This window comes from Phodopus roborovskii, unplaced genomic scaffold (genome assembly GCF_943737965.1).
Source record: "Phodopus roborovskii unplaced genomic scaffold, PHOROB, whole genome shotgun sequence".
NCBI classification, from domain to species: domain Eukaryota; kingdom Metazoa; phylum Chordata; class Mammalia; order Rodentia; family Cricetidae; genus Phodopus; species Phodopus roborovskii.
Genome location: NW_026126160.1, coordinates 157,756 through 171,348, shown reverse-complemented (window position 1 = coordinate 171,348; position 13,593 = coordinate 157,756). Strand labels below are relative to the sequence as shown.

The window sequence follows — 13,593 nt, the reverse complement described above, 5'->3', positions numbered from 1 at the left end:
GTTCTTTGACCAGAAGCATTAGCACCCTTTAGGAATTTGCTGAATAAATACTATCAAGCATCACTTCAGACAAGCAAAATCTTTGAAGGAGGCATCATGTAACCTGCTGCTAATGAGCTCCCCAAGGCGATCCTAATAGACTTTTGAAATCACTGTGGTAGAGCATTAATGCTATTAAATGTCAATTAAGTTATTACTGCATATTGTTAATTATTAAATAATTGCTTAATGCAATACAAATAGAAAGAATTCAAATATTATTTCAGATGACATGACTCACATTTATTTTGTGATTCTGCTTAAAAGAGACTGAAAAAGTTAAAAAGGCACATCTTCCAAGATCGATGTATCACTCAGTCTATTGACATATTTCGTGGGTTCCTAATGTCTGTCCCAGTGAGAGGAGATACATTCAGATATTTTATCATACTAAATGCTGCCACAGCTTTGAGGCTTCTACCAAAGCAGATTTCATGAGATGCATTGTTGCTTTGGAGCTAGAAAAAGATCTCAAAGGAATCATTTGGTTTTAAGCCAACTATGGTTGAAACTTCTTAGTATCAGAGCAACTGTGTGAAATGTGAAATTATTCAATTGATCAGCCTCTTTTATATTCCAGACATTATTATATAAAACAAATATTTCTGTATTCTTTTCTTTGTTAAATTTTTGTCTTCAGTAATGTGAAGGAAATTAGGCATTGTTCATACATCAAACAACTTATTGTAAAGAACTAATAATTCAAAAAAATTAATAGAACTCAGAACCTGTTGTTTCTTCAAGAAGAATCACATCTCATTTTTAATTATGATGTTGTTAGCTATTTAATCATTTTTTTGTATTTTAATGAATGACCACCTTCTAGCACATACCAGAAGCTGATGGTTGAAAAATTACGGGAATAAATTTATGCTGATAGGGTATTGAACACAAGAAACACAATACGAATATGCCCCTAAGCACAGTAGTTATTTCTCTAAGCCACAGTACCTCATACACAGGTTAAAATGACATTTAATTCAGAGTGATTAAGAAAAATGAATGCATAACTAATATTATTAAAAAATGCTATCTAACCAAAATATCCATAAGAGAAGAAATAGAACTACCACTAAAAGGGATATTTGCTATGAATATAACCAGCATATCCTTAATAAGCTGGACCATATTGCTTCATTCCCTTGGTAGACTTGGCATTAGATAACAATTAAATTAATATATCTCATTTCTTTATTTTGTGAAATGTTTTTATGAAAATCAAACATTAATTCTTTGATAATTTCATTCTCGATGACAAAAGCTTTTTTATTTCATATGATCTTTAGTGTCTGATTCAGTGTTAGATGGCTTGTTAATGTATATTGATAAAAGTTTATGAATTTCATAATAGGTAATACATGTTCTTCTGTTTTATTCCTTTGTAGTTAGTTTCATGTTTGATATAATTTCAACATTTAAAAAGATATAAGAATGTAACTTTATGTTCTTCACTTGATTCATCTATTGCTTATATTTGCACTTTATCATTTCACTTTTTATAGACATACAATTATTTTGTTATGTTTTTGCTTAGAATAAGTGTACTTCTTTAAATAATGACAGCACAGAAACATTTATGCGATACAACAATGTGTCTTAGATCTGTTCATGTCCTATAGATGCTCATTTTCCCAGTGATTTCATTTATAGGAACCAATTCCACTCTCAATTCCAATCAATCTGTCATCATGCTTTGCTTTAGTTGTCTTGTTTCATTGTTTTCCTTACTTTTGGAAAATTCATTCAACTTTTCTTTATATTTTCTGTTATTTATATTTTTGAATCTAAAATTGCTGAAAGACACTTAAGAAAGTGTGCAACATCCTTCACCATTAGTGTGAGGCAAATAAAAACAACTCTGAGATACCATTTTACTCTTGTCAGTGAAAGACAAAGAAGTAAATTTAAAGAAATCCCTCACTTGAAATGAAGGACTAACCTGAAAACCACTATCTGTTCCTTGGAATTTGCTAACTTCCCCTCACAAGGCCCTGAGATAACAAGATACCAAAAATTTACACTGCCCCTCCTTTCTTGTGAGTCAGCAGGTGGTGAAAAGAGTCCTTAAGAAACAAAGAGATAACTGCACCTCTGGTTTACCCAGACAAAAACCTTAGGGCCTCACACCCTGAGGCCCTAAGGTTTGTTAACCCTAATAGGGAGACCATCCAGCCTCAAAGGGTCATGTACTCAATGGACAGAGGGTCCCAGCCCCTCCCTAAGCTTGTGGATTTTGCCTTTAAAAACTCCTGTGCCGGGGAGGGGGAGGGGGGTGCTGCTTCTCTCTAGCCTGAGTGCTGAATGGAGGAGCCCGATTGCACAAACGTTTCCTCTTGCGTGTTGTAGCAACTGGACTGGACATTGAGTTCTTGGAGGTACCGACCGAAACTGGGAGACTCCTCATTCTGAGGGTCTTACATCAGAATGGCTAAAATTAGAAACACCAATGACAATTTATGCTGGAGAGGGTGTGGATAATGGGGAACACCCACTCCTCCACTGCTGGTGGAAATCCAAATGTGTACAGCTACTTTGGAGATCAATATAGTGGTTCCTCAGGAAAATTGGAGTCAGTCTATCACAAGATCCATCAATTCCACTCTTAGGCATATACTCAAAAGATGAACATTCATGCAAAAAGGACATCTGTTCAACTATGTTCATAGCATCATTATTTGTAGTAGAAAGAACCTGAAAGCAAGCTAGATGCCCCTCAATTGAAGAATGAATGGAGAAAATGTGGTACATTGACATGATGGAGTACTACTCAGTGGAATAAAACAATGGGATCCTGAAATTCGTAGGCAAATGAGTGGAACTAGAAGAAACCACCACCAGTGAAGTAACCCAGTCACAAAAAGATGAACATGCTATGCAATCACTCATATATGAATTTTAGACATGGAGCAAAGTATTACCAGCCTACAATAGCTATAATAAACTCACAGAAGACCTGCTGCAGACCCATGTAGACCCTGTGTTTGCTGCTTCAGTTCCTGCGGGCTTATATGTGATTTGCATAGTTGACTCACAGGGCCTCATTTTCCCTGGTGTCCTCTGTGGCTCTTAAAATATTTCTACCTCCTCTTTGGCAGGATTCTATGAGCTCTGAACAGATGAATTTGATGGAGATCTACAATTTAGACTCTCTCTGCATGATGTCTGACTCTGGATATCTGCATCTTTTCCTATCTCATGATGGAGGACCCCTCTATGATGATGACTGGATAAGGCACTGATCTCTGAGTATAATAGAATATCATCAGGACTCATTTTAATGGCTTTTTTTTTGATCAGAAGTGTTTGCTTTTTCCTCAGGCCCTGGGGCTATAAATTCTCAGATTCTTGGTTACCCAAGCAGAGTCAAGTGTGGGATCCTTCTCATACAGTCAGTCCTAGATCAAATCAGACATTGATTAGCTAGTACTTCATATTCTGTGTCAACATTGCTCTAGTATGTTTCACAGGCAGGACAGAATATAGGTTAAATAAATAGGTTTATGTTTATGTTTCTGTTTCCACTCTGGATTTTCAGACAGTATGGTGGCTTTGTTCTTTTCTGTTTTCCTTGACCATTCAGCTAGTGTGTTTACAAGGAATGACTGCTGATGTTGGAGGTTGGGTTACTGCTATGAGTTGGGGGGAAGGATGATTGGAGGAGGAGGTCATTGTGATTCAAAGGAGATGGTGTCAGAGAGACAAGGGAGGGCAAAGTAGGTTCCCAGTTACAGAGCTCGGTATGAAACTGGAGTAATTGGGTCTACATTCAGCCTATTTGTTTTCCTGGACAGAGCTCCACTTGATTTATCAGAGTGCCTGCTAAGTCTGAGACAAAGTAACCTTATGGGGAATGAAATTACATGGGAGTTGGTTTGTGGAATTCACAAGAAATATGGGCAGGAGTGAAGGAAGACTGCAGCTGGTGTTCTGTTACAGTACCAGGGACCAGATTGAAAGTTGGATCTTGGGGAACAGAGACAGGGAGGGAGGAGAAGCTCTATTAGTAGCCTACATGGTTTTTCTGGCAGGTATGCCCTGTGGTTTAGCAGGGAGTGTTCCCTGGACTTGGGAGTTGGGATATAGCAATGAGTGGGAGAAGTAGGTTAGGAGTAGGTTTGTGGGAATACACAGGAGATATAGCAAGCATTGATGGAATTCTATAGCTGCTGTTTTGTTGTAGGACTAAGTATGGGAACTGGGGATTAGGTCATGAGGAACAAAGAGAGAGGAAATAGCCTGGGGTAATCCATCCTTAATTATTTACTGTAAAATCTTGTTTCCATCATATACAAAACATATATATTATGTTATATAAAATGTTATATTTTCTAACCAGAAGATATCAAAGCTGGCAGTGGTGACTCAAAGCTTTAATTCCAGCTCTCTGTGGCAGAGACAGGTGGATATCTGTGAGTTTGAGATCCCTTTGACTAAAGAGTGAGTTCACAGGACAGTCAAGGCTACCAAGAGAATCACTGATATGAAAAGCTAAAACTGTTATTTTACAAAGATGTAAATTAACCAATGTAAAATAACCAATCATCATGTTAGCAAAAATACTTTAATATGGAAACAAGAATATATATTTTAAACCCACTGTTCGTTATCCTAAAATATAATTTTATAAATATCCAAGAAATACTTCTGCCTTGGATTACACACCCATAAACAGAAATGCTCAATGTGCCTATATTATTTTGACAGTTTTGAAGATTTAGTAGTATAAATCTTAAGATAAATCTTAATTCCTTTTTGATAATTTTTAAATCAAATTTGAAACAAGCTTGTTTTACATGTCAATACCAGTTCCCTCACCTTCCTCTTCTCCTCTGTCCCCTCCTCCAACCCCCACCCCATGCCCTTTCTGCTCCCCAGAGAGGGTGAGGCCTTCCATGGGGTATGTTCAAAGTCTGTCACATCATTTGGAGCAGGGCCTAGGCCTTCCCCCATATGTCTAGGCAGAGAGATTATCCCTCAATGTGTAATTGACTTCCAAAGTTCATTCATATACAAGGGATAAATAGTGATCCTCTACCACAGAGGCCCCATAGACTGCCCAGTCCTCCAAACTATCATTCATGTTCAGGGGGTCTGGGTCCATCCTATGCTGGTTCCCAAGCTATCAGACTGGGGTCAATGAGCTCCTCCTTGTTCACATTAGCTCTTTCTGTGGCTATCTCCAGCCTGGTCTTGACCCATTTGCTCATCACTCCTCCCTCTCTATAAATTGATTCCTGGAGTTTGGCTCAGTGTTTAGCTATTGGTGTCTGCTTTTGTTTCCATCAGCTACTGAATGAAAGCTCTAGGAAGGCATATAAGGTAGTCATCAATGTCATTATTGGGGAAGGGCATTTAAGGTAACCTCTCTACTGTAAGGAGTATGGTTTTTGGCCCTCCACCTGGTCTTGTGCCGCCACCACACCAGCCCCAAACAACACACAGAGACTATGTATTTCATATAATTCTGTTGGTCAATTGCTTGTTTCTTATTGGCTAGCTCTGTCTTAGTTATTAACCCATTCTGTTAATCTATGTATTTCCACGTGGGCTTACCAGAGAGCTGGCTGGCATTCTGCTCTCTCAAGACTCTCCATCTTGACCCCTCCTCACTACTTCCTCTTTCCTTCTAGTCTCCTAGCCCCGCCTGTCTTGCTTTCCTATTGGCCAACGGTGCTTTATTTATTAATCAGTACAAGAAACATATTTACAGAATGACATCTCCAATCACTCCACTATTGCTTAGATTGTTAGTTGGGGTCATCCTTGTAGATCGCTGAACATTTCCCTACTGCCAGATTTAAGGAGGTCATTCTTTCTGTCACGCAGTTTGATCTGTTTCTGAATCATATATCCCTAGTAATACATCACTAAAAATCTCATTGACAGGACAGCAAGTTGTCCTATACAGTGGAGCTTGCCTTTAATCCCACCACTTGGGAGGCAGAAGCAGGCAGGTCTCTGAGTTCAAGGGTAGTCTTGTCTACAGAGTTCCAGGACAGCCAGGGCCACACAGAGAAAGGCTGTCTTGAAAAATGCCCCCTACTAAAAAATCAAGCATGTTGGGGAAGAGAGTTCATTTGGCTTAGATTTCCATCATCATCAAAGGAAGTCATGACTGGAACACAAACAGGGCAGGTATCTACAGGCAGGAACTGATACAGAGGTGATGGAGGAATTCTGCTTACTGCCTTGTTCCCATGGTTTGCTCAGCCTGATTTTTATGGAACCAAGAAACATCAGCCCAGGGATAGCACTACCCACCCTAGGCTGGGCCTTGCCTTATCAATCACTAATTCATGAAATACCTTACAGCTAAATCTTATGGAGGCAATTATTTAATTGAGGTTCCCTCCTTTTACATGACTTTAGTTTGTGACTAGTTAACATAGAGATAGCCAGGGTAATATTTATGGCTTGACATGTCTAAAGTTTACCATTATAATAAAAATAAGCATCTTTAGATAACCCTTCAGAACTGAAATAATTTTGTTCTGAATATTTACAACTTGGCTTAAGTTCTTTCTACTTAGGAAAAATAGCATTTTAATAAATTTTTGTAAAATGCTCTTTATAATTAGTCTCAACATTTAACATTAATTCAACATTGGTGATGGCTTCTAAATATATGATGAAATATTAATTATATTTCCCCTTATTTCCATCCCTGTCTTTAATTTTAATATTTCTGGAATGTTCTGAACCAAAACAAATGAATAGCTTTTTTTTTTTTCAATACAAGTCTTTTATTGTCCCAAAAGACATGCCAAATCATACTTAAATTCAGGATCTTGTTTCTGGAGTTGGGTAACTTAGGTCTTACTCATCAGCCTGCTGCACAGTTCCTTTTTCAGACACATAGATACCATCCAAAAACTTCCTGATATCTTTGTTTTTAACTGTTGTGGCTTGCTGAATCAGAGCTGCTGAATTTGAAACAAGTTCAATATCATTTCCTTCAAGGATTACTTCATCCTTCTGGGCTTGAGGGACAGAACAAGCAACACCTGTTCTCATTTTTCACCCAAGAAATTTCAGATTTCAACCAAAGACCCATTCTCCTGAATAACGACGTTGATGGGGAAGTGAGCATAACAGACCTCATCTTGTAGCGGAAGCCCAGTGTGACACCCTTGATCATGTTCTGAACATGACTGCAGATGGTTCGGACAGTGGCCAATTCCTTTCTGTTACTCCACCATTTGTCAACCCAGAGCCTCTTCTTCTTCTTCCCAAGGAGACTCAGCTCTACGTTGATGTGATTGAAATCCCTCCGGAGGGTTCCTCTGGGGCCCTTCACAATGACTGTGTGCCCCTTCAGAGTGATGTCCACATTTTCTGGAATGTCGACGGTCTGATTGCTGAGAATAGTCTTCATTCTCGCAGTAGATGGAGCAAAAAGAGCAATGAATAGCTTTTAACATAATAATTTCCATCCTTAGTTTTCTTTCTCTTTCTTGACTGTCAAGTTGGAAGGGAGTCCTATTGCCTACTCTCATAAGTCATCTGGAAACACAAGAGCTCCAAATTCATTGATGAAGAGCCTATACGAAAATTTGATCCTCTGAAGAATGCAAACATAAAAATATTTTAAGGAAGATTAGCCTAATAATCCGCATCATTGGGCCATTATTTTATGGGGACACTTATTCTGGACAGTCAAATATCTACATATTGTATGCAATTATTTTCTTTAGAATAGAGGTTTGATGTGTATCTGTTTTATGTGGTTTATATTATTATGACTTGAAAGTATTTGGTTCATGTGATTATGATTCTTTAATTCACAATGGTGTTGCAAAGTATTTTTCTACTCTTTTCTTTAGCCTTTGTCTTAAGGAAATGTAAAAGAGCACACCTGCTGCAGAATACATGAATACAATGTATATATGTACACCTCAATATACAAACATCAGTGGCCATAATCTGTGCCTTATAACAGAAAAAATAAGTTAGAGTAAGAGAAACAATATTGACATTTTAAACAAACCCAAGAAAACTGACCCCTGAAAAGTGTTCAGAAAAATTTTAGAGATATTGACATACATTGTCATACATTGACATACATTGACATACATCTCTTCCAAAAATGTTAAGAGAATTAACATGTGCCATTAAAAGCCAAAGCAATAGAATGATTTTTGTTTCAGAGGCATGTTTTACCCTTTCTACCACAAAAAAATGAAATACTACCCATAGAATAAGTATGTTAGATATGCCTAATTAGCATGTTGTGTGTGTCTATCAGAGTTTTCAGAGAACAGAGAATAATATTTTTATTTATTAGCTATAATTTTTATAAGCAAAATAAAATTTTGTAATAAGCACATCTGATATGACAGTCTAATTTTTGTTATCACATTGCAGAGAGCATCTCCTACAAGTATTAGAAAAGAGAGGGGAAAAGATATTTATATAGCAAGCTACTTATGCCATAATAATGTTCATTGCTCCTCCATGAGTTCCAGACCAAAGTGTCCCATTATTCCTTAAACATCCCACATCACATCATGTTTCATTGAGAATTGCTGATATACCTTCAAGTCAGTGAACTCCTATTCTATAAACTGAATAAAATAAAACTCAATTAGCCTCTAATAACTTTACCAATTTTTAGGATCATCCTAGTCTAGAGGGTTACAATTGTGTTTAAGGACACATGATAAAACAGGCTGTTTTAATACTGTCTGAGGTCATAAAATCTAAATTCCCTAACTTTTTCAAATTGGAAAACATAATCTCTTTCATTTTATAATATATAATAAAATTATGTAGAGCCTCCTAAAGCCCATGTATAGCCATGTGTAAACAGAGCATAATAATTAAACAAGAGGATCCTTGATTCAGTTTGTATTGAAAATCCTGAACTTTCTTCTCTGACTGTAGAAAGTACAGTAAATTATATCAAATCTCTGAATCTCGATTCCCTGCAAAATGGGGTTATCTGATACTTCTCATCATGTGGTTGTGAAGATTAAGTTAAATAATATATAGAAAATTATACTAACTCAAGTTTCCATATTAGCTGCTTGATCATGTACTATTACTAGTCTACAGTGTAATGAGTAGCTTATGTCAGAACAGTAACTACCTACAGTAGCAATATCAAATTTCCAGCCTCACCCACAAAATAATCTGATTGTCAGATTTATCAAAGTAAAACCCCACTTTCACTGGTACTAATTTCCATATTAGGTGTTTTCTAAACCATTAGGAAAAAAACCTCAGACCAAAACATACAAACAGAAAAACAAGCTTGTTTCAGATTTAAATTAAAAAAAGGACAAAAAAAAAAAAGAATAGAAAAATGGGGTTATGTAGTGAGATATTCATCTTTTGTGCACCTGTGGCACGGACCTCACCCATTGGGGGTGGGGACAGGGGCAGATGTTATCTGGGGGAACTAAGTCTGAGGAGGGGGCCCAAGAGCTCTTTTGCTTGCACATGTGGACAGAACATCTGTAGGCATCCTTGGGACCAGGAACCTGCTGGTGTTCATCTGTTTATGTTGTAAGATATTCTCCCTGAATAAACATCTATTCAGCCTATTTGTTTCTCCTGATTCTTATTAAACCAAAATAGCTTTTGCTTCTATAGGCTATAAAGTCCATCATCGTGAGGAAGGCATGGCAACAGCCACAGAAATTAGTGGGGAAACAACAGGAAGTAAGCTAATAAAATTTTTATCCATATACAGGAAGCAGAGAGGGAGAAGAGCGATGCAGTGAGGCTCTAACACACACAAACTTACCCACAGTAATGTATTGCCTCCTATAAGGTTCCACAACTTCCTCAAAATGTGTCATCAATTGGGTACCACATGTTCTAATATGCAAGTCTATGAGAAACATGTCTTATTTAAACATCCACAATATGACTGTAATCCTTAGTTGCAGTCAGACACAACATCACTTTTAAGACAACCAGAGCTATAAAGTGAAGTCTTAGGCAAAGAAGAAACAAAAATTAAAATCTCCCCATCTGAACTGTTGAAGGTAGTGCAGTGTTACCAAACCTTTGAGTTCTGATTTGCCTCCAGATATGTGAAGTAACAATGTTTTAACAATGTAGAATATCACTGTTTTGCCACACCAGCCCCAGTGGAGACAGTGTAGCAATGGCTGAGAGAAATCTCAATGGCTACCTATCCAGAGGTTTGCACCACATGTGGTTATGCCTCCTGGGGAAAAGTGGTTCAGGACCCTGCAGGTGATTGCCAGAATGACAGTCTGGAACCGGTGCTAGGTGTTTGTTGTGCTATGATAGCTTTAATGCTTTTGATCTTGGGTGCTTTGGCCTGTAACTCCATTGTTAATTCAGAGAAGCCCAGAAAACACTTAGATATAGTTTCAGGGGCAGAAAAAGATACAGACCAGCCCTCAGCTACAAATCCCAGGGCACCAGTGGAGACTTCAGGTGTCAGCCCAAGGCCTAATAAATTAACATACCTAAAGCTATAGGAATTTGCCCACAAGATGACCCTAATTAGCCTGCCCACAGTAAAGCTGTTGTGGGGTTTACTACTGAGTTTTTAGGACCCCTAAATCAATAAAACAGTACAAGAGTTCTTATCAATGCTGTTAAAAGTTTACTGACCAGAGACAATGATTATTCTCTAAACTCAGTAAATCAAATCCCTGGTACACTGACCACAAGCAGGCCAAAATAAATATGAGATGTATTAACAATCTCATGCTCCACAATTATTGCTGACATTTCTATAGTATGTCTGTAAATTTTAAACTGTGGCCAAAGATCTGTTCCTTGAACTTTCTGCATAAAAACCTGATGCTCTGAAGTAAAAATGGCAGCAGTTGCAAACCTCCTCCAGTGTGTTTGTGTCTGTCTGTCAAGCTGAAGCCACTCCTGACCAACTGTTCATCTGAGTCTTGGTCTCCCCGCAGACCTGTTGCCCACTGAAAGGTCTGTGGCATTGTTTAGCATATGCTGACTAACCATGGATTCATCTTGTACACCAGGCTGTTGTGAAATGGATATTTCTGCTTCAGTTTCCTGGGTGCAGAGAGTACTGGTATATGCAATGATTACCAACTAATGTCATCTAAATTTGTTACAGCAGCCTTAGGAATCTTTTCACAAATGACAGGACTTCATATGTTTTTTTCAATTTTATATATATATATATATCTCATATTTTTATGTATTCATCTGCCAATAAATACTTGTTTATTAGCTTGTCTTCACTGACTCATGTTGCATTGAACATATCTTTAATAAATATTTTTCAATGTTATGTTCATTTAAATGTTGTTATATGATTAATCTTGTCACATATTTAATTTTTGTGGGCCTTCTAAATTTTGCTAATTGATATGTTGTTTTTCCAATTCTTTTTAAAAATTTTTATGAACTGGACTCACATACATTTTACTATATCATGCAGTATTTTCTGAGAATGAGTCTTTTAAGAAACACTTTTCTATAGGTTACTATTTGTGACAAGATAATTTCCTGGTTACTTAGTTATATATATTTATAGTGAAACATAAATTCCTTTTAAATATGGGATATTTGACAGTTTTATTTTCATATGAAAATCTTACGTGAAAACTCCTAATGTTTTCATACCAGCTGATAAAACCACGTGGAAATACATAGAAATGGATTAATAGCCGATAAGAAACTAGTACCTGGCCAACAGCATTATATGAAATATAGAGTTATGGTGTGTTAATTGGAGCTGGCACTGCGGTGGGACAAGACTAGAGGGACAAGACCAGCGGCGGGTGGAAAAGCCTTACTCCTTACATATGGCGCCCACGTGTCTAATAAGAATTTCCACTTAAAATTTAACAAAAGCTTAAAAAAGGGTTTTAGAAACAAAAGAACAGAAACAAGCAAGGTTTCTTGGTAGCAGTATTTTTCTTGGTTGGACGCTGCTTTGCGAGAGAAAAGCAGATAATTGCACTACTCCTTCAAGGGAAATTTCCTGATTCTGCATAAGCAGCAAAAAACCGCAAGACATTTAGATAACTCTGCTAACAATTTATTTGCATGTATGAGAGATGGCAATGGCAGTGACCACATCTCCAAGCCAGTAGCATGCTTGCTGGATGACAGCACAGACCAAGGCAGTGAGCACAGCTTTCAGTGCTGGCGGTAAATGTACCTGCCGCCATCTTTGATAAACCACAGCTGACACAGCTATGACTTTCATTTTAGCAATGTTGTTGTTTACCAGATAAAAGACTCATGGCCAGAAAAAGATAAAGATTTACAGTAAAGACAGTTTCACATTAAGAAAAACCGCTAAAGGTTTACAGTGTGTTTTAAAATATATGTAGACATGAAAAAAAATAATGAAATGGTTTTAAATAGAGAGGAGCTGGGTGTGGTGGCACATGCCGTTATTCCCAGCACACAGGAGACAGAGGCAAGCAGATCTCTGTGATTTCTAAGTAAACCTAGTATGCAGGTAAATTCCAGGACAGATAAGAGTTACACAGAGAAACCCTGTCTCAAAAAAATAAAAAAAATGAAGTAGAAAAAACAGAGTAATAAAAAGGCCACATAAAGGTGGGAAGCACAAAAAGAATGTGGATACTATATGCTGTTCTATTATCTTTATATCGTTTTACTGCTGAGGAAACAACTGTTAAAGGAAATACTGCTGGATTAATTCATTTTAATAAATGATTTGACTCCAAAATTTAAGTCTAAGGACAAGTTACTGGGGGAAAGGATTTCTGTTTTTGTTTCCACAGAAAATGAAAAGCTGTGGATTCCTTCCAGACTAATGTGGTTTGATCAAGCCAGACCCCCTGAAACAGAGTCTCTGGTGGTCCAACATTTAAAACAGCTTGAACAAGGCAGACTTGCAGAACAAGGCAGGATTTCTACATCTTCTCAGGATCCTCATAACAGCGCCCCCTACCAGCAGGAAGCAATTTGGAAAGAACGATGCTCAAATTCCCAAATATTGTTTATAAATGTTTGTTTTCATTTAAATGGGGATGGTTATAAATGGTTAATGATCACAGACAATTCTTTTTAAAGGAAAAAGGGGGATTATGGTATAGATATGATTACTTTGCTTTGGAATGGATTTCCATTTATTGATACAATTTAAGGTCAATTTTGTGATGTGTATATTTCTCTTGTTTAGGTATCATGTTTATATAGCTCATTTAAAATTATAATGTATAATTTAATCCAGATTTTAGATAGTTACTTATAATAGTCAAAAATTATAGCTAGGTGAGTTAGGATTTCTAGATATATAGAGATGTATTTGAAATAAATAGGCATTCTTCAAACCTTTCAAAGACCTACAGTATATGACATTTAAAATAGTTTAGGGTTTTTCTTGACAGTGAGAAATAACCACTCCTGGCAACACCACCTTCATCAAAAAGGAAGATGGACCTTGAAGAAAGGAGTTATGAAGTTTGCTCCCAATATGGCAAGACTAGCTATTTGGACAAGACCCTGCTCTTGTCTGGACTGTTTGACATTATGCTGTATAAACTGGACATACAGGGCCCATAGAAAAGTGACTGCTGATTCAAAATGGACATTGCTACAGAGTCCCTGCTC

At 37.2% G+C, this 13,593-nt stretch overlaps 1 pseudogene; it reads right to left on the bottom strand.

The window, feature by feature from the left end:
* Nucleotides 1-6,784: 6,784 nt before the first annotated feature.
* Nucleotides 6,785-7,425, bottom strand: LOC127218547 (60S ribosomal protein L9-like; annotated as a pseudogene).
* Nucleotides 7,426-13,593: the final 6,168 nt, after the last annotated feature.